This window comes from Corvus moneduloides, chromosome 1 (assembly GCF_009650955.1).
Source record: "Corvus moneduloides isolate bCorMon1 chromosome 1, bCorMon1.pri, whole genome shotgun sequence".
In the NCBI taxonomy this organism is placed as follows: Eukaryota; Metazoa; Chordata; class Aves; order Passeriformes; family Corvidae; genus Corvus; species Corvus moneduloides.
Window position 1 is genome coordinate 80,946,812 of NC_045476.1, and position 20,471 is coordinate 80,967,282.

General features: G+C 36.0%; 1 long non-coding RNA gene across 1 annotated transcript in view; it reads right to left on the reverse strand.

Moving 5' to 3' along the window:
* The window catches only part of LOC116447828, a 34,078-nt gene extending 25,998 nt beyond the window's left edge, over positions 1–8,080 (reverse strand). The window contains exon 1 of the long non-coding RNA XR_004241706.1: positions 7,897–8,080. This is a non-coding gene — a long non-coding RNA (uncharacterized LOC116447828). The remainder of the gene's footprint in view (positions 1–7,896) is intronic.
* Positions 8,081–20,471: the final 12,391 nt, after the last annotated feature.

The following is a 20,471-nucleotide window of genomic DNA, read 5'->3' on the forward strand; positions in this document are numbered from 1 at the left end:
TATGCATTACCATAAATCAAGTTTTAAAATAACCATCACCTTTTCACAGATTCCCTTTAGTGTGCAAGTCTTAAAATAAAATGTTTCATTTTCTTTTTAATACTATAAATGGTACTAAGTCTTTATAACATACTCTCACCATCTAGTTGTGTGCTAGGTAGCAATACATCACAGGAATGATGATGTTCTGATAATATATTACACTAATATATCATTGGTGTGACAATACTCTATGATGGATGAGTAATACATCTTCCAGACAAAGACGTCAAATACAGATCTGCTTGGAAAAGGAACAACTCCCTTCCCTGTGTGTTATTCTAACTTTATTATCTCAAAACTTTATAAAATGCTCTTAAAATTCTACTCAAATTATTCATTTGGGCAGCCAACACATTCCCACATAGACAGGGAGGTTTGTCACAGATCTGAGATCTGTTGATTCGACAGAACTTTTCTTCACTTTCAGTGTGAGAGATGATAGAAAGTAGCTTCCTTTACATGCAACATATGGTGTTGCATAAGGTAATGAATGTCACCATATAGAAGCTCATTACTAGATTAGAAAAAGAACTCACTCTTTAGACAGTCTGTAATTGCTATTGCTCTTATTCATCCTCCTCAACTCAATTTTTCTCTTCTTTATGATAAATAGAATTGAAACAGTGTTTTCCTATAAGAAAACAGACATGGAAGTAATTTTACCTTTGGTTTGTCTCTTCTGTTTAATTTCATTGCAAGAGATATGATTTAACTGAGACAATCTACATCTTTTTAATGTAATTCCTGTACATTTAATTTCTAGACTACCATAACTACATGTCTGTTGAAAGATACACCTTTGCTCTTTTTTAACTTTGGTACGGAATTAGGAGTTTGTACAAAATGAGGTTATACAATTACACCAGAAAACGTTCTGTCATTAGATTTTAAGCCAGCAACATGACTAATAGTAAACCTTATTTCTGCTAAAAAAAATGGTGACATATAAACTTTGGAAACCTTGGGTTTACTGTAGGCTGTAGTATTAATAAAGAAAACACTTATGAAAGGCCCAAACTTTCTCCTCTTGTTAGTCCAGCAACATCAGTGAGAAAAACAGCGTAAATTAGTTGTATCAGACATTAAATAATATTATATGAACAAATATTTTGAAGGAAAGATTAATTTCTGCCTAGTTATAGTCCTCAGTGAGTCTTTAGTCCATTTGGTTCCAATTCCTAATTCTGCTATGTATTGCTTCCTTTGTAGTCTTACTCAAACACGATTTTAATAAGGGACTCAGATAGAGTAATGATGGCCATGATAAAATAAAAAAAAAAATTATATTAAATAAGACAACCAGGATATCTAAGTAACTTCTTTGTGAATCTAGCTAATATGGGACCAAGAGCCATAGGAGACTCTGTAGAGTCAAGTAGGAGGCAGCAGCAAGGAGAGAACATAGAGGAATACCTAGATTACTTGCATTCCCTATCTTAACAACACAATTTTCTCCTCACTATGATAATCTCCTCTGAATTTCTCAGAAGTACGGTTGTTGCGGTTGTTATCAGTGTGAAGTAGACATATAAGATTCAATATATAAGAAGAAAATGTGATTATGGTATATCTGAGAAAGAAAATAGTAGTGGCTGTAGAAAATAGGAATTGTTTATTATGTTCTTTGTGTCCATTAATGGACACAAATAATGCCCATTATGTGATTGTCAGGATACTCGCTCTTTATATTCTTATGTACAGGAATGAATCCTAATTTTTTGGTCTGCTTTGTCTTTCCACATTGAAAATCAAGGAGAATTGTGTTATATAAAATATTTTGTTCATTAAATCATACTGAGAATAAAGGAATAATTAAAATGGAACTGAGAAAATTATATATTTCAAAGTTCAGTAGGCTCCTAAAGTAAAAATATATTTAAAAAATAAGTCCATGTTTCAGATTATAAATATAGAAAAAAAAATATTAATTAACTTTAGAGATCAAATATATCTTTATTAAGGCATAGTCTCTTAGAAAAATAGAATTTTAGTAGAGCCTAAATGAAAAGTTACACCATATGAGTAGAAAACAGTCCTTGCCAATTTTCTTAACTAAAAAGACATTTAATCTATAATTATATTCTCTTATGTTATCCGGTGGTATTATATACTAAACTTATTAAATTTGTATAATTGCAGCAAGTTTAAATTATTTAAGAGAATCCGTATTTCATTCAGTTTAACATTATTATTAAATTTAGAATCTCTTTAGCAGAACTGAGATCAGATGTAAAAATTCTCCCAGGAAAGTGACACCTCCTTTGAGAAATGGTTCTTAGAGCTTGTCATGAATAAGGACAATTAATCTGCTCTTTTAAAATGAACTCAGATCTTAAATCTTAACTTTTACTTTGTATCAAAACACCAAAAGTTTTCATCACATTTCAAATTTTATGAGATTTGGATTTAGATATCTAGTGTCAATATAAGGGTTTAATTATGTTATATTTATATATTGTTGATCTTGCAAGATAATGAGTGTCTACAAGAAATATTGAACAAATTTTAGTCTCATAAGAAGTTAATGAAATTTGTGCTCTTTTCTCAGCAATTTCAGGGCCAGACCCATAATGTTAGAAGTTTATTTCTCACATTAGTCTATCAAAGATTTTGTATTAAAATTTAGTTGAGATATACATTTAAAGAAATAGGTTTTCATTTGAGTTAGGATTGCCTAAGCAGTCAATTTTGATTTGCAAAATTGTAAAATTAAAGGTGATTATTTGTATTATTATTTATATGATTTATATATCCCTATATTTACCAGTGACTTCTCGCATAAACCTCAATTCATCTGGAGTTCAGGCCCAAGGGAAAAAACAAAACAACAAACCAAACCAAACCAACCAAACAAAAAAAAACCCACACCAAAGAAACCCCAATATATGTATTTTTTCATGATCTAAGTTTTGAAAATTTACTGCTCTATTTTAGATTATAATAATTTTAAAATATATGAAGACTGGATAGAGGTGAAGGGAATTCTTCCAAATCCTTTTCAGAATTCCTGCCATACCTTTCTCAATCAGTTTTAAAGAAGTTTTTTACCATACATTAAGAACTCTTTTAAAATTATTACACCTTGGGATGTACTCATTCATCACTCTATATGTGCAATCTGTAAACATAAATCGATGCTGCTGTAGAAAAAAAAGTATAATTATTATCAAGCCATATTTTAGAACTATAATACAGAAAAGCCCATTTATTCTATATCTAAAAAAAGTTCTCAATGTCAAGATCTTTTCTGCCTAATGTAATTTTAAAGAAGCTTGATTAACTAAATTTAGAAAAATGTGGACACATTTTCATAAATAATCTTAAAATAGAGAGACTATCCTGTCCTTAAAATCTAGAATTATTTATCTTTAACCCTACGTCTTCCACAAATAGATAACAGTAAAACAACCAGAGATAAATTGAAGCACTGTTTACTTGAGAAGGCAGTAGGTGGTTTTTATTTAAGTTTTAATGACTGGCAATTGTCTTATTCTTTTAAATCTCTCTTCTACCTATGAGAACTCTCCTTTTATTTTAATGGGTGTACATCCACATCATTTACCTTCTGAGTGTTTATATGTGCTTTTTTGAGAAACTGTATGAGTAGAAGTTCCTAATTCCAAATGACTTAATTCACATACAGTATAAATAAAACATTGTTATATCCTAATTTGAAGCAGGTGACTTATAAAAATATTCACTATGGGAAATAACATTAACTAGAATAATTATATATAATGTATAAATAAATAAACATTTGTGTTGAATATTACACAGTAATATAGATCTCATTTAGAAAACCAGCAAAAAAAGTGCTATGACTGTGGAAGATTAAAATACAGATCAAAATTACATAAAACATCTGAAAAAAAATAGATTCATAGTTCCCAAAGAATAGAGAATTAGAATTAATATTTAGAGTCAGTTTAAGGGCCATAGATTGGAATATACACAGGAGGTTCAACTAGTAACTCAGAGTACGAGGCAGTTTCATCTTTGCCCTGTCACCTGAACAAAAGTTTAGGTGCCTATACTTTATCATGTAGATAACTGCAAGGATTTCAATGTATGATTAAAGGGTAGCAATTGGGTACTGGTAAGATGTGGGTGAAATTGTCATTGATCTGGAAATTTCCCTTCTGGACAACAAAGCCACTCGAACTACTTTCCCAGGCTGATGATTATTATAAATATAGACAATGCATTAGGAACTTATAGTGGAAAGTAGATCACAAAGTTGTTTGCAGAGCATAAATTAGGACAAAAATCTTTAGGTCTAGAGAACAGTGAATTTTTTATAATAGAAAGCATTCCATATACAGTTTTGGGAATTGCATACAAAATGCAAAAAATGCATAGAAGTCTGCATGTGTGTATCAACACTGTTTTCTATGTATAAAAACTTGAAATTTAGTGGCACAATCCAAATAGTTCAGTGAAAGAAATGAGAATCTTACTACGTCTGAAAATATGGAAAACTATTCTTCTTATTAGTATTGATATTTTTAAAAATAAGAATCTGAAAATGGGATTACTGATAAATAAACTGATTATTCAATCACAACCTTTTTGGAATGTTATTTACTTTGAATACACTTTCAAAGTTATGCAAGGCAGAAATACCGTATAATTCCCAAGGTATTTAAGGCTACTTTTTTTTGCCTACATGCTCGCTTGGTGTTTCTTTTCAGCACAGCTAAATGACAAAGACCTCCCCATTGTAGGATGCACTTAGCAAAGTCAGGGTTATTTACAGGGAAAAAAGTCAAGGGAAATGTCCCAAAAGACAAAGCCAATGTCCTTTGAAGTATATGAGGTGTGAATGGTTGAAGAGCTCTACATAAGGCCTCAGAAACAGAAAACGCAAAAAATATATGTTTATATAGATAAAAAATAGCAAGGAGTAGTAGAAGAGTGCAAAGAGGTTGGCTTTTATTTTTTCTAATCTCACTGGTGAAATAACATTTAGACAGTCTGAAGAGTTTAATAATTTTTAGTTTTTGAAAATATAATTGGGCAAAAAAAGAAATAAAGAGAGATTGCAGAAAAAAAAATAAAAGAAGAGCCATGTATTGTAACTAATCAATGGAGGATAAGATTCCTGGTAAGCAGTACTCTGAGGTCTTGATGTGTTTATTTTATCAAAGAAACGATTCAGTTTGATGTCTGTGCATAAGTATTTTTTTACAAGAACAAAAGTACAGAGTGCTATGTAGTTCTACTACTACCAGAGAAAGTAGCCAAAATAATTAATTTCTGCAAGTTGAAATCAAGTGATCTCAAATGCAAAGAACATCTTTCTTTTCCTTTTGAATGAGCAACCTTTTAAAAAAGTCGTCATTTCCTGACCTGCAAAGGTTAGGCATACAGGTTTAAGCTTGTAACTTTGTAACCTTGCTGAGATGTGAACAGAAGGAGAATTTGTGTTCAAACTCCTAGCCTTTCAATTTGTATATACTCACTTTTTTGTTTCTGTTGTTGTTGTTTTTTGGATTTTGGGGTTTTTTTGTTCAGCTTGTCCAGCCTACCTGTACTTGTTTCAACTTTGCTCCACAACATCTCCTCTTTCTCCTGGGGACAGTCGGCAAATGAGTTTCGCTTCGTTCCTGAGTTAGGACCCTGAATTCCTCCATTCCCTACCTTGTGCCCTGTTCTTTAAAGACCTGTTTCTTTAAGAGACAAATGATCATGGGAATGAGGTATACCTTCCCCACATGGAACAGTGTTACACTGTTAAACCTAAAACAAGCTTTGCCCTGTAAACATTTCCATTCATGCATTTATGCAATTATTTTCAAAGAAACAATATTACTGAAGTACCAAAAAGCTCCAAGTGCAACACCATAAAAATACATACATTGATGTGACAATTTCTCGTCACGCAAGCAAAAACAACTAGATACTTATTATGGGTTTTTAAAAAAAAAAAATATAAAATGAGCTGTCACCATGAACTGTGAATTTGTCTTTTTTGTGTTTCTGTGAAGGTTTTTTTTTGGTATGCACAGCTATCCTCAGTTTTTCTGCTTTGCATTACGGTTATGACATCCTCTACTGCATTGCTTTTTGATAGAAATTCGCAATAATAGTCCTGAGGCCCAATAGCATACTTTGTACTTAAAAAATACGCACTAGATTTCAGGATGGGTCTCGTATTACAAGTCTAGACAAAGTAACAGTTAACCAAATAGCCCTCTCATTTCCTTAAGAACGTGTTTACCTGAGCAGGTGGAGATTGATTTAAACTCTTCTGTGCAGATTCCGAACAGGTCAGAAAAAAAAAGATCACCTAAAGTCTGGGGTCTGTATAACTTGATTATTGAGATATTTTGCTATGAAAATTTTCAGGAAGTCAGACACAGCACTAACACAACCATCGGGCTTCCAGGCTTACAACTTGGAGTATGGGCCCACCTTTTTGGGAGGAGAAAGAGACGAACAATCAACACTGTCCGTGAACACTATCGTGAGGAAAAAATCCCAAACAAAAAAAAATAAACAAGCAAAACCCCCTAAAACAACAACACCTAAAAACCTCAGCAAAACAGAAAAGAAGCTAAAGAACTCCCTAAAAACTTTAGTGTTACAACTGATGTCCCTTAATGTTTTGATACAGGCAGCCATCATTAGGAAGATAGGGAATGAGTAATAGGGCAATGATAATGAAACAGTCTTTTTCTCATTCTTTCTACAGCTTTTCTACATATGCCTTAAGGAAGATAAAATGTAATGCAGTTAAGACATTATAAAATAAAAATGAAAAGTCAGTGTAAGCAGTCTGTTATGGAAATTGCCAGACTACCTAAAAATCACCACAACAAGGCGGGAAAATGTATTGAAAAGAATTTTTCTGTGAAAGCAAAGAGGCAAATTTCTACAGATCTTCATTCTACAAGTTATCACTGTAAATGTTCATGGATTTACCAATTTACCCAGCATCTCTTACACTTTATCACCAAAAATTTAATTCCTCTCAAATTAAAGAAATGAGAAATATTGTAGTATGCTATTGATGGGTCCTATAGTACCTATTGTGTTATAGTTACTATCATCACCATATATCTCTCTTTTTAGTTTGCATTGCAATAAATTACTTGATTTTTATCTTTTCAAAATAATTCTGGGAAAAAATTTCACACTTGAACAATTTGCAATGATTTCTATAATTCTACATGGCTTTCTTGGGGTCATTCTGGCTCAGTTTTCCATAATATCACATTTTATCACACGTATAAGTCCAATGAGAACTCTTGTTGGTATTATCGTATGAAGTAAGTGATAGACACCTTTGATGTCATCTCTGATAAAAGTAGTTTAATAATGTGCTATTAAAAGGTACACAGAAAAAATTGTGATATAATTTAATGTTCTCCCATCACAGCTTGTAAATGCCTTAATCTTCAAAATTACCACCAGTTTAAACAGTTTGATTCATTTTACAGTTTAGCAGCATTTATGGCTGTAATTTACATGTAGGAACATTTAACATATTTAACAGATTCTTGTTTCCCCCCTCCCGCATATCTCTTATTTTTCTTTGAAAAACCTGTATCTTATGAAAAACACATATCAACGCTTTCACTTATCTTTACTTGCCTTTCAGGTTGTACAATAAAGCTGTGCAGGTTTTCTGCTACATACAGTAATTCCCTATGTTAGAAACTGAATGTTCCTCCCACACCAAATCCTGAACAAATGCAGTAGTAAAATTTCTCCCCATAATGCTGCAATATGTCAGCTGTCATGCAAAACGTATTTGGAATTTTTTACAGGACAAAAGGTCACAACTCAAACATACTTTATACAGCAGATCTGTTAAGTCTGACACAACCAAACAGGAAAAACTGAACTTACCTTTATCTTACACCTCTTTCCCCTCATGATTCATCCCTTGACAACTCTGTTTATGCAGTCCCTGGTGTAGGCTCACCATGTGTGTAGCCCTAAGCACAGCTCAGAACTAAATGTGTACCACAGGACATCCAGGTAAAAGTAATAGGGGTTTAAGAAAACTTGTGTCTCCCCTTCATCTCTTCAAATGTTAGTTGTCATCCCATTCCTTTAACATGTGATCCATCCCACACACTAGCACTCTATTTCAGTCTAGCTACCAAGAAAAAACAAGGAGACATGCAAACAAACTGTCCCCTCCAGCCCCAACAGACCATCAAATGATTAAAAATAGTGCTAGAAGTACTGAATGGTAGAAAATTACCCTCAATATCAAACATTTCCAAGATAATACCATACCACCATAAAAATATTTACCAGCTCTACCATATTTCCAGTATTTTAGACTCATGAATTCATTGGGATTTTGATGATTATTGCAGAGAAGGAAAATTATCGCAAAATTCAATGTACAAGAGAATACAGTACATGACTTTAGACTGCATTATTGTAGTTTCCTGTTTGGGCTCACAGAATTTCTCAGCTGCCCTAGTATGCTGTCATGACCCTTCTTCAGGTAAACAGGATAGAGTGCCAGCACAAGCAGATATAAAAGGCTTGAATTCTTGCACCAGTGTGCTAACCAATACAGCTAATCTGAAAATAGTGCAAAAGGTAAGAAACCAGTTTCTCCTTAAGCTCAAAAGGTTTGGAAGTCTATATAAGGATACCTGTATTGGAGCATACATAACAAAAAAATATCAGTGTAAATCACTGTGAAGATCTTGTCTTTTGCTTTCTCTCACTGTAGGGTTTAAACAAAAGTAGCCAGAAAAAGACTGTGGATATTGTCCAAGAGGACAAGAGGAAATGACCTCAAGAAGCAGCAGGGGAGGTTAAGATTGGGTATTGGGAAGAATTTCTTCACTGAAATGTTGGTTAAGCATTGGAACGGATTGCCCAGGGAAGTGGTAGAGTCACCAGACCTGGAGGTGCTCAAGAAGTGACTGGGCGTAGCACTTGGTGCTGGGGTTTAGCTGACAAGGTGGTGTTCAGTCAAGGGTTGGACTCAAAGATCTTTGAGGTCTTTTCCAACTTTGAAGATTTTATGACTCTATGAAGGGAGGAGGGCAGGGAGGGAAATGTCATCATTTATTCATGACTTTGCAAAATAACTCAAAGCTGATATTCTGACTTAAATATCAGAATCTCAAGTTCAAAGTTTTTACTCTTTGTGCTTAACATCATGCTCATAGTGTGAAGGACGGAAGTTGACATTATTCATTCAGTAGGTAAAAACTAGAAAAATTTACTGGAGAAAGCTTTTCCTTGTTTTTCCATCAGATAAAGCAGAGGACATGATGCATTTTATAAGATTTGTCTCTTCTGTACCACAGTAGAGCCAGAGTAATTTCGCTCTCTCTAAATAAAAGTGACTCTATATATTTAATAGATTTCTGGTTGATCTGATTTGGGGCAAAAGGTTACCCTGTGCTTCTGGCTGGCAAGATGAACTCTTGTTTTCACTTCACTAGAATCTTGTTCAGAGGACATGCCTCAATTGAACTGAACTAAAGGGTTATGATCATGCATACTACAGGCACTCTCTGATAGTAACAGAGAGGTGATCTGAAACTGTTTCTTCTGCAGCTTCGACCTTAATATTGTGCAATAACATTCTGAATTTCTATAAATCTCAAAAATTCATTATTATTCATACAAGACCTTCACACGGACTTTGAATCATACAGTGTGTTTTAATACTAGCTCGTGGTTTTAATTAAGATATGCATGATATACGAAATTTCACTAAGTGTCTTTCAAGGAGCTTTGATGATAATACAAAATTCACAATGAAAAGGCTTTGCTTTTAATAACTCCAAAATGGTATTATTCTGGGATATATTTCTAAGGCCTTTTTTGTTTTGTGGGGGTTCTTAGAAATGCCTCTGCCCAAATTAAGGTGCAAACGAGACCGTATGCCAGTGACAATAGTAAGAGTTTTATTTGATGGTAAATATGAGAGAGAGAGAAAGAAAGAAAGAAAAAAGAAAGAAAGCGAGCAGTAGAAGATAGGTGGGGGGGACAGAAAGAGTGACAGGGACAGAATAAGGAAAATATCACCACTCTGTGGATCCCAACGATGTTCACTGATCCTCTCCAGCTGGTCTTCTTGGTGGTGAAGGTCCCCTGGAAGGCACAGAGTCCCATGCTCAGGCTAGGTAGGAATGTGCAGGTATGTCCCCCTGGGGTGGGGGGTCAGTCTCTCACAGCAGACTCTGGGCCTGTTGCACCACGTGCAGCCCTGTGGGGCCAAGCCTCTCACGTGAAAGTCCCGTGGATGTGGCCTGTGGGGCTGGGGGTTCCACAGCTGGATCAGTTTGTGTAATCGGAGGATGGGTGTTTATTGCCTCTCACCAGAGGTTGCACCATGCACCCAAATCCTCCTCCTTCCCGCTCGGCTGGGGGGAGTCTGTGTAAACCTGGCTTCTGTGAGCTGTGCTCTCCCCGACCCCAAACTCAGCCGGGGATAGTTGCAGCTTTGACCTTTTGTGGATGCCTACCTTTCCCTCAGCCTGAGATGATTGAACCCTTTATCTAATCAACAGTTTGGCTTTCAGTTCAAAGTCCCACTCTTCAGGGAGGCTTCTTTGGTTGTAGCTTCTTTATAATGAGCAAAACTTTATATCAATGTTTGAGGCATGAACTATTTTCCGTCTCTGACAGGGAGGGAAGGAAAAAGGTCTTTCAGTATTGTTAATTAAGATGAAGATTCTCATTAACCAGAGCAAATGTTAAATGGCCCACGGGAGTGCGTAAATAATAGGCTTACTAATAAACTGTAGTATATTGAAGCTGAGGAAAATAACTTTAACAATGCTTTTGCAAATTTACTAATTACAATAGCTTCCAGCAGTGGCAGTTCAACCTGCAAAGAACTTAAACTGCACTTGTTCTGTTTTCAGAAGTGCTTCAGAATAATTAAACTATTTTGAATCAAAGTTAAAATAAAAATAGGCAAAATAGTTGTTAAAATATTGTGGACTCCTGGTGGCTATATATCCCATAATTGAAATAGCTCTTTCCTAAAAGGACAGTACTTCTGGAATTGAAATACATTAATACACTTACATTTTATTCTAATTAACTGTAGTGGTTAGTAAGTGCTTTACTCTTGCAGGAAGATGATGTTGCTGTTATGAAAGCTATCATGTGGGAAACAGTGACACTTATGAGTAGTTCTAGTTCAGAATGACAGCTCTATAAAAAGTCAGTGTTAGGCATGGATCTCCTTTACACAAGAAACTAAAGGATGGTACGTGTTTCATAGGGGTTTTTTTCTGGAATGTAAAAATATATCGTTATTGTGGGCTAACCCGGTAGGCAGCTGAGCCCCACACAGCTACTTGCTCACCCCCCACCCGCAATAGGAAGGGGGAGAGAATCAGAAGGGTAAAAGTGAGAAAACTTGTGGGTTGAGATAAAGACAGTTTCATGGGGAAAGCAAATGTTGTGCTTGCAAGCAAAGCAAAATGAGGAAGTCATTCACCACTTCCCATCATCAGGCAGGTCTTCAGCCATCTCAGGGAAAAAGGGCTTCAGCATGGGTAATGGTGGCTTAGGAAGACAGATGTCCTAACTCCAAATGTCCCCCCTTCCTACTTCTTGTCCCCAGGTTTTATTGCTGTGCATGATGCCATATGGTCTGGAATGTCCCTTGGGGCAGTTAGGGTCAGCTGTCTCAGATGTGCCTCCTTCCAAATTCTTGTGTACTCTTCAGCCTAATCACTGCCAGAAAAGTTCTTGATGCTGTGCAAACACTGTTCAGCAATAACGAAAACATTCATATCATCAGGTCACAAATGCCAAACAGCACCCTATGAGCTTCTGTCAAGAAAATTAACCCCATGCCAGCAAAAACCAGTGAAACTATAAAAAATAATTTAGCATTGAAAATTCAACCAAGTTCCAACAGGCTTAAGAACACCAAAAATGGTAGAATCCAGTATAATTTTGTTTGAAAATATCTCTGTGAAGATTGTCTGTTTTAACCACTTCCTCAAAGCAGGGTCAGCTCAAAGTTAGATCAGGTTCCTTCAGGCTTTATCCAGGAGAGTTTTGAAAACCTCCACAGACAGGAGTTTTCAGAGTCTCTTTTACAAACTTGATGCAGTGTTTACCACTCTCATCATGAACACTATTTCAGCATATGGATAAATTGATGGATTTCCTAGATGGAATTTCCTTTTTCACAACTTATGACTATAACCTCTTGGCTATGGCTTTTTACTCTGGGAAGAGCCTTTTCTATCACTCACCATTACAAAGTTTAAACCAGCAGTTAGATCTCCCACATCCGTCTCATCTCCAGGCTTAAAAAAAGTCACATCTCTCACTCTTTCCTCATGTATCATGTTTTCCATGCCCTTAACCACTTTAGTGCTACTCTATGACTCTTTCCGTGTTTGTCAAAATCCCTCCAGTTCTGGCAGAATACCAGAGGTCCACTTGAATTTCTTTCTTTCCTTCTGCCTTCCTGTCTTCCTTCCTACCTTGTAACTATGAATTAATTGTTTGTTTATGTCTGGTTGAGAGTACAAGAACAAGCTTCTCTACATATGAGCTTACTGTCAGGGCAATGGAAAAACAAAGGGAAAGAAATTCCTTTTTTACTTATTTTCCTTATGTTGTTTTGAAACACAATCATCCGTAATCATCAGCTAGCTAACCTGGTTTTTTTAGCTTCCTATTACCAAATTAGTAATACAGTTGTGTTTCCTCATCTCTCTTCCCAAAAACTTTAAAATAACATCTGCTGCTGCAAATTTTTGGACATCTACCTACAAGATGAATAAGAAAGAACAAAAAGAGTAGAGACATTTTTATTCTTTCTCTCTCCATATGATTGAAGCCATCTTGAACACTGTCTTCTGCAAACATGAAGTGATTTTCAGTGTTTTGTGTCTTTGATTCTTCTCACACTTTCCCTACATTGAGTAAGAAATATATGTCATTAATCTACTGCTCCTTTGGTAGTTCATTTTGTCTTACGATTTCAGCATCAACAGGGCATAAAAAATCATGAACAGACACTCTCTGGAAATAAATACCCTCTCAGAACGTCCTGTGGTTCTCAACCATACAAAGGTTCCCTTAATTTGTTATGACACCATCCTGAAGGATCACTCCATTCTCTTGTAGCTGATACATCTGTAAGGCTCAAATACAAACTGTTGTACAAAGAAAGGCCCAGTATTACATAATGTAATTAATATATAAAATTTAACAAAAACTTTTCATTTAGTTGTATATTTGAGAATAATCTCCAACAGCTGAGGAATTAAGAAAAACTTAAGAATGCTGATGAAACCTAAGACAAAATTTTGAAGAAACATCTGAAATAACATTTCCAAGAGCACATGAAAGGTCTACTATCACTTCCAATACATGGACAAATTATTTGGCACAAAATTAGTAGGGAAAAGAGCTAGGTACATAGTTTTTAAGTAAGATCACTTTTCATTTCATGTTTAACACTGTGCAAGTAGTCTGACTGTTTATCCACAGCTTTGTTTTGTTAAAACAAAACTACTTTAAAGATACTTTAAAAAGAGTTTAAAAACTGTGGAAGAGGAGATCAGAACTGGCTTATAAACTTCATGTTAAAATAAATTCACTTCAATACTGGGATATGTCTTTAACTTATATTCCTTGAGGAATTCTGTGTGCATTAGAAAATTGAAAACACCAACAATCACAAAGAATGTAGAGTGCCTAGTTTGGGACTTTTCCTAGGGAAAAAAAGGCCACCAATTCTTAGGCCACCAGCTGACTTTCTACTGTTCTCTATACCTCCTACAACCCCAGTAAAAACCTTCACGTTAACAGGGAAGACTTGGTAGAGAAAGTGTTTTTCCTTATGAGCTTATAGATGGTTACTTTCCCACTAGAAGAAATAATAGTCATAATTGAAGTGCTCAATTAAAAACAGTCATAAACTTCACTACACATGCCTTTGGATACCCTGAAGCAGGAACTTTATCAGTCACTATATTGAGAAATGAAAAAATAATAAACATTAATTTAAGACCAAGTCATCCATTAAAGAGCAGATCTGTTTCCGATAAACCAATCAGACCAAGCTGCATTTCAAATACATGGCTGTATCTCAGTGAGGCAGTAAGAGAAACACATATATAAAGAGAGCACACGGCTAAATACATTCTTGAAGTGGATTGATTGTACTGGATGATCTCTCAAGGACCTATAATAACAAATGCCTTATTTCATGTTCTTTTTTTTAGAAATAAAACATCACTTCATGTAATTAGTTTGCCTTTGCTGCTTTAGTTGTCACTTGTCCTTGTTGACTGCTTTTTATTTTCGGTAAAGGAGGATGTAGAAACAGGATAAACATGCAAAGCCCAGTCATAGGTGTGGATACCCTCATAGTGAGTCATGCTGCATCATAATGTTTAGCCAGTGAGTATAGCAGGATTCAAATTTGCAGCACCTCATCTCCATCAGAGAAAAACAGAAACAAGCCAGAAAGTCAATGACAAAGCAGCTAGACAAATTTCTTGGCATTATGTAAATTACAAATTAGCAATCGGTTTGCAACTATAATCTCAAACAGGTATCTGTAAGCCCCATTCTGTTGGCAAACTCCATTACAGCTAGTTTAATTGCATCTGTGTGCTAACTTCATATCTATATCTAAATGGACTGACTGCAGCTGAATCAACAGCTGTCTCATCTTTTCCACTGAACCTGGTCTTTTTCATTTTCTTAATTGGGAGGAAACTCTGATCCACAAACCTCTACCTTTGTCTGCCCAGTCAATATTTTTTTAGCATGGGATCAAAATTAGACACTCAGGTCTGTCCTAGCCCTGTTTCTTAGCTCGAAACCCTCATATATCAGCAGTCACTGGCATCCTGCATAAATCAGATTCACTTAGTACCCATTGTGACAAGACAAGTTAATTGTAAAATATTGTGTGTTGCTGACTCTTGAAGCAGCAAAGAAAATAATTAATGTAAACTAAGTTGAAGAAGCACCTGCTGTGTGTGTTTAGAGAATGGTCTTTTCCAGGCAATTAATTTACTTGCCCAAAATGTAAATATCTGAGAGGGTAAGCATATCAGCATGTAAAAACACTTGCAGTTCTAACAGCTACTTTTTCTGTCAAATGTTGAAACATGCTGAGGCACATTCCAAGCTGCTGTAAACTCTATCTACTTCACTGACTTCAACTGATAGTTTCCCCATTCAATATGTGGCTGATTTGATTTTCCTTACATGGGTTCTAAGTCAGAATAAAGAAACACAAATAAATGTATATTCCTGTATATAGGAATAGGAGCTGAAGAATTTACCAAACCTATATCTTGTTACCTTTCTCTATCCCTGTATGGACATGAAGCATCAGGGAGCATGGACAACTCTGTGTATCCCCTTTCTTTGCCTTCAGAACCCAGAGCATTCTGTGAAAGTGGAACATCAGGAGACATGGTAGGTCACTTACTCCACCCTCCTGTCAAGACAAGAGCTGTGATAACTACAAATTTCCGAGCAGTTTTTTATCTAACAGGATAAAAACTGTCAGTGATGGAAGCTCCACTGTGCCAAAGGAAATCTAGGGAAGTGACTAACGTATAAGTAAAACAACAAAAGCACTGTAAATTGTGGTTTTACTGTGAAATTAATGTAAGAAGAATACACTGGCCAGAGGACTATCAATCAGGGTGCAAATCAATCCATAATTTAATGACACTGTACACAGTGGAAAACAGCAGGGGATTGCATCTGTATCTCACAGGTATCAATTTCATTTAAACACAACAAAACAAACCAACCAACCAAAAACCAAGGTAAGATGATGATTTCATATTTAACATTTCATTTTCAGAATATCAGTTTGTTCTCTTTCTCCAATAATTGAGTCTTCATAGGCAATTTAAAGCATCCTGTCTTGTCAGTCCACAAGGACACCTGCATGTCTTGCAAAGGGTGCTCCCCTCCAGGGCTTTAGCTGCCAGGGCTCAAAGACAGGGCACCCCTGGCCCACAGCTCTAGCAGCTACTCCTGGACAAGGCTCTGCCACAGAGACTTTTCCACTGCCTGAGTTGGGCTTGGGCTGCCCTGGGATCCCGGGGGTGACCTGCCCCTGTCTGGGGCAGAGAGATGGGCCCAGTCTGCCAGGATCTGCCATCACCCACCCAGAGGAGGCCCCAGAACTGCTGGTGCCCAGCGCCAGGGAGCTGCCAATCCCCTCAGTGCCCGGAGACACCACTGTCAATAAACCACAGGGTTGTGTTTTCAGATTGCAGAGCTCCCCATTGAGTTACACGTACTACAACAGCAGTGTTTGCCTTGCAATTAAAATTACAAAAATACCAACTAAGGAAACCAAAAGCAGAGTCCCAGGGGAGCAAATGAAAGCATGCTAAATAACCTTTAATACTAGCTCTTGGGCAAAAAGCATTTCAATTTGTTTTACATCTCAGCTCTCCAAACTGCCATGAGAACTTATCCTATACCAAACATACAAGAGGGAGTCACAGAGTTAGCTTGACATTCAAGTGGAAAAACCTCTCTTTGAAAGAGCTTTTTGATATTTGACAATTTATTTCTCAGCTACCATCTTTAGTCTCCTTCCTTCCCTGATACTGTCTTGCTGCAAATATTGTACTTACACAAAGTAGTCTGTAAAAGGAACTTTAAAAATTATGTTTTCTGTTGGAGTGAAAGCTTCTCTGGCCCAGAGGAAAGCCAAAGCACAGGGGTTGAATTAAAACTTTTGATAAGCTGAGATACATGAAGTCACACCAAAGTGAAATAGACATATAGATTTTTTAAACTTTTAGTAGAAATATATGCTAAGTGCCTTAAAAAGTGCCTTAAACATTGAAAAGCTGAAGCAGAGACTTTAAACACAGTTCTTACTGCAGCAGTGTTACCTTTTCACAGAATTCTTTAGTTTAGACAAAATATAGATAGATCTATACTGTCCACATTTTTTAGATAGAGTGTTCACATAAACAATAAGAACTGATAGAAACTGTACATGCAAATCTGTGTAATACCTATGTAACACTTGTGTAAGGCTTACGACTGTCAGAATTAGACCAGGATAGTTTAAGAAGAGGAAAACTAGAATCATGTGTTAATCATATTGGTCAATTAACAAATGTAATCCACACTTCTGTAAGAAAAAATATAGACCATAGAGAAGAAACTAGAATTAGAAGAAGAAGCTGTTTTCTGCCTGCTGTTTGGCTTTATCATGAACCCCCTTTGAACTTTGCCTTCAAGAAAGCTACGAGACTATGAAATAAAGAACTTAGCAGAACAGCAGTCTCCTCTGCTCTCTTACCCTGGTCCAAGAAGGAAGGGTATCCCATCCAAGTGTTGTAAAATATTTGAACCTTGATAGTGTGCCCCAGCCAAATCATTTTTAGTTATTTTCACCAGAGCCCTCAGAGTGGGACCAGGCTGGAATTACCCTCACTGGCTTCACGTGGCCTTTCCACCTTCAGCTGCAGCCCCAAGCGGGTTTTCAAGCTCTAGTCTGAAGGTTTGAGGAGAGAGGTGGGACAGGCTTATATCTGCTCCCTGTCCTTTACTGTCTTGTTGTTTGGATTTCCTGGACTAACTTGGCTGCGGATTACTGGATGGGTTTTGTTGCTGTCATTGTTTTGATGCTGCTTGCCTGGATCAGGAGCCCCACCTGTTAGAGCTCTCAGGAATTCATCAAGGACTGAAAGGTAAACTGTGCTAGAGTGGAAAAGAATTGGGAAAGAAGAAGCTGAAAAACTAAACATCAAGACAGAAAGGAAGAGATGAAAAGGACTGTGCTGCACTAAGTTAAAACCAATCATATTGTCAGAAAAGTGCGTGCGGAGCTCATGGACAGAACAGAGAAACCAATCAAGCAATGTGAGATCTCATGCGCAGCAGTTGCAAAATGTATATGTACTGTATTATGGATAAGTTGTAAAATGTATAAGTAGAGTATCATGTAAAGGTTGTAAGATGTACAAGTAAGTAAAATGTATAAGTAGTGTATTAGGTAAAAGTTGTAAAAAGTATAAGTAAGAAAATGTATAAGTAGAGTGATACGTATAAGTAGTATAAGATAAGTAGGTAGAATGTATAAGTAAGCAAAGTGTATAAGTAGGGTATGATGTCAAAGTTGTGAGATGTGTGGAGTGTATTTTAAAGAATAAGAAGCTTCTGCGAAATCATATTGATTCATTGATCAGAAGGCATGAGTTCCCGCATACAAGCTCAACAGTTTTCATTAAATAGATTTGTATGGAACAATCAAATTCTTAGCTTTGGTAAGATTCAGGAAGAAGCAATGGTATAGATTTAGATAAGATTATCTCAGCCCATTCAGAACACAGCTACACTTGTTTGTAGCATAACAGAATAACAGTTTGCAGGAGCATGCCATCAAGATGCTCCAGGTTAGAACAAGTTAGACTCAGAAATTCCCATAAACAGTTGAAAGGCTTTTGTCAGAAATGCTGACTTGAAGGAAGGTGTTGAAGAGGGGTTATATGAGATTTCCTTATGACCTGATTATTTCCTCTTCTTCCTTACATGATTTACATCATTAAAACCATTAATAGGGTCTTTTCAGTATCTTTAATCCATCTAAAGCCCTTCCTTGGTCTCTCCTGCTGACTAGATAATTCAGACTTTCTGTGTTCTTCATAAACAATTTTCTAAAAGTTACCCCCATGGGGAATCATCTGATCACTAATTGGTCCACTGCCTTTGAAGCTACCAGTAAGGCTCTAAACAAGATGAAACATACACAGTGGTGCTGTGGCCTTGCTCTCCTTTTATCCTATACCTTGCTGGTAAGAACAAACCTTTTTGTGTTCAAAGGAGCTGAAATCTGGATTTACTGTCTTTCAAGAGACTGCCTTACCTACCAGACTCCAGGTTCTTTCAAATATTGTTGTCCCACTTGTTTTATCCACTTACTCTGTCACAGTAGAATTAAATACTCTTTAGACAGAGAATGGATGTTTATATATCAGGAATGCCTTTGCAGATGAATGAACGGACAATCACACATCTTAGGATGGTTTTGAAGTTTCATGTAACTGTAGTAAGTGAAGTTTTCTGTGTAGTTTAACTGTATGTCAGCTTTAGCCTTCTCCTGAATTCACCATGTTGAAGCAAACATCTGCTGTACATAAAACACATCAGGAGAACTCTGTTTTTAAACTGATGTCTCAAAGTTCATAATGGGCTGAATTACCAATTTTTTTCACAGCATATGATAAATGAAGTGAACTACATGCAACACCAGTATAAAACAACCTTAAATCACATGTAATAATAATAACAATTATACTAATAATAACTATTATTAATAATAACTATTATCAGTAGTAGTATACTTCATCCTTGCTTCTAAACCTGAGGGACCTGTATTAAAGTGCATTACCAGAAAACAGAAGGCCAATATAGTGCTTTGTTAGTGATGTGATTCATTTACTCTCTACCTTTACTGCCTATTCCCAATATACCTTACGGAAAGGAAAATTTGCAAACATAGCAAATTAGGAAAAGTATAGAATTCTGCTGTAGAGAATATTCCAGAAAGTACTCTACTGATTTGCTGCCTACCAATCATCGTGTGCAAAATCACAGATGACGAAAGCATTGAAATAGACAGCAATTTATTATTACCTTGGTTTTGAAAACAAAACCATTATCTTGAAAGCTTGTGCAAATATGCAAACCAGCCTGCCGGCTTGACTGTGATCCTTCAGTTCCCTGTGAGTGCACAGTCATGCGCAATGAGAATCAGATTATCATGGATCCCAACTATGCCCAAAGGAGTGTTCAATGCTGGGAGCAATTAAATAGAACTTTTCTGTTCCTCGGTACTGTCATCCCACACGTTAACAAGTCTTTGAAAGCAAAAGCTAAAACTCCTCACACATAATTAGCTAGAACAAACTGATGAAAGAATTAAATATAAAGTGTTCTGCTCAAAGACGTGATCATCAATCTACAGTTCATTCCATCCCCACTGATTTGAAAATGGAAAAAGATAGGCAAATTATCCCATTCTCTCAGAAAGCCCTTAAGGAGAAGAGAAAATGGTCTCAGACCCTTCTTAATCCTTTTTTATTTTTTTATAATTTCTATTTTATTTTTGATCTGGTTATCTTAGCTTGATTAGTGCAGTCCCAATTACACTATACAGAAATAAAAGGTCTTCTAAGGCTTAATGATATTGTTCTGAGAAATACAATAAAGCATTTAACCAATCATTTGAGATGTGCTGACCTTTCCTATGGTAAACAATTTTAAGTATCTAAACATCCCAATTTGTGCTCTGATTTATGACAGCTAATACTGGAAACTTTTTAATCGGATCCCTGGCTTACAAAACTTGTTTCTGGTTTCTCATAATAAAGTAAAACTGTTCAGCAGCACAGTTGAATGTTGAGATGTAACTCTGCCCAGTTTTATTCACTGCACTGTTAGCCATTTTCTTCAATGAG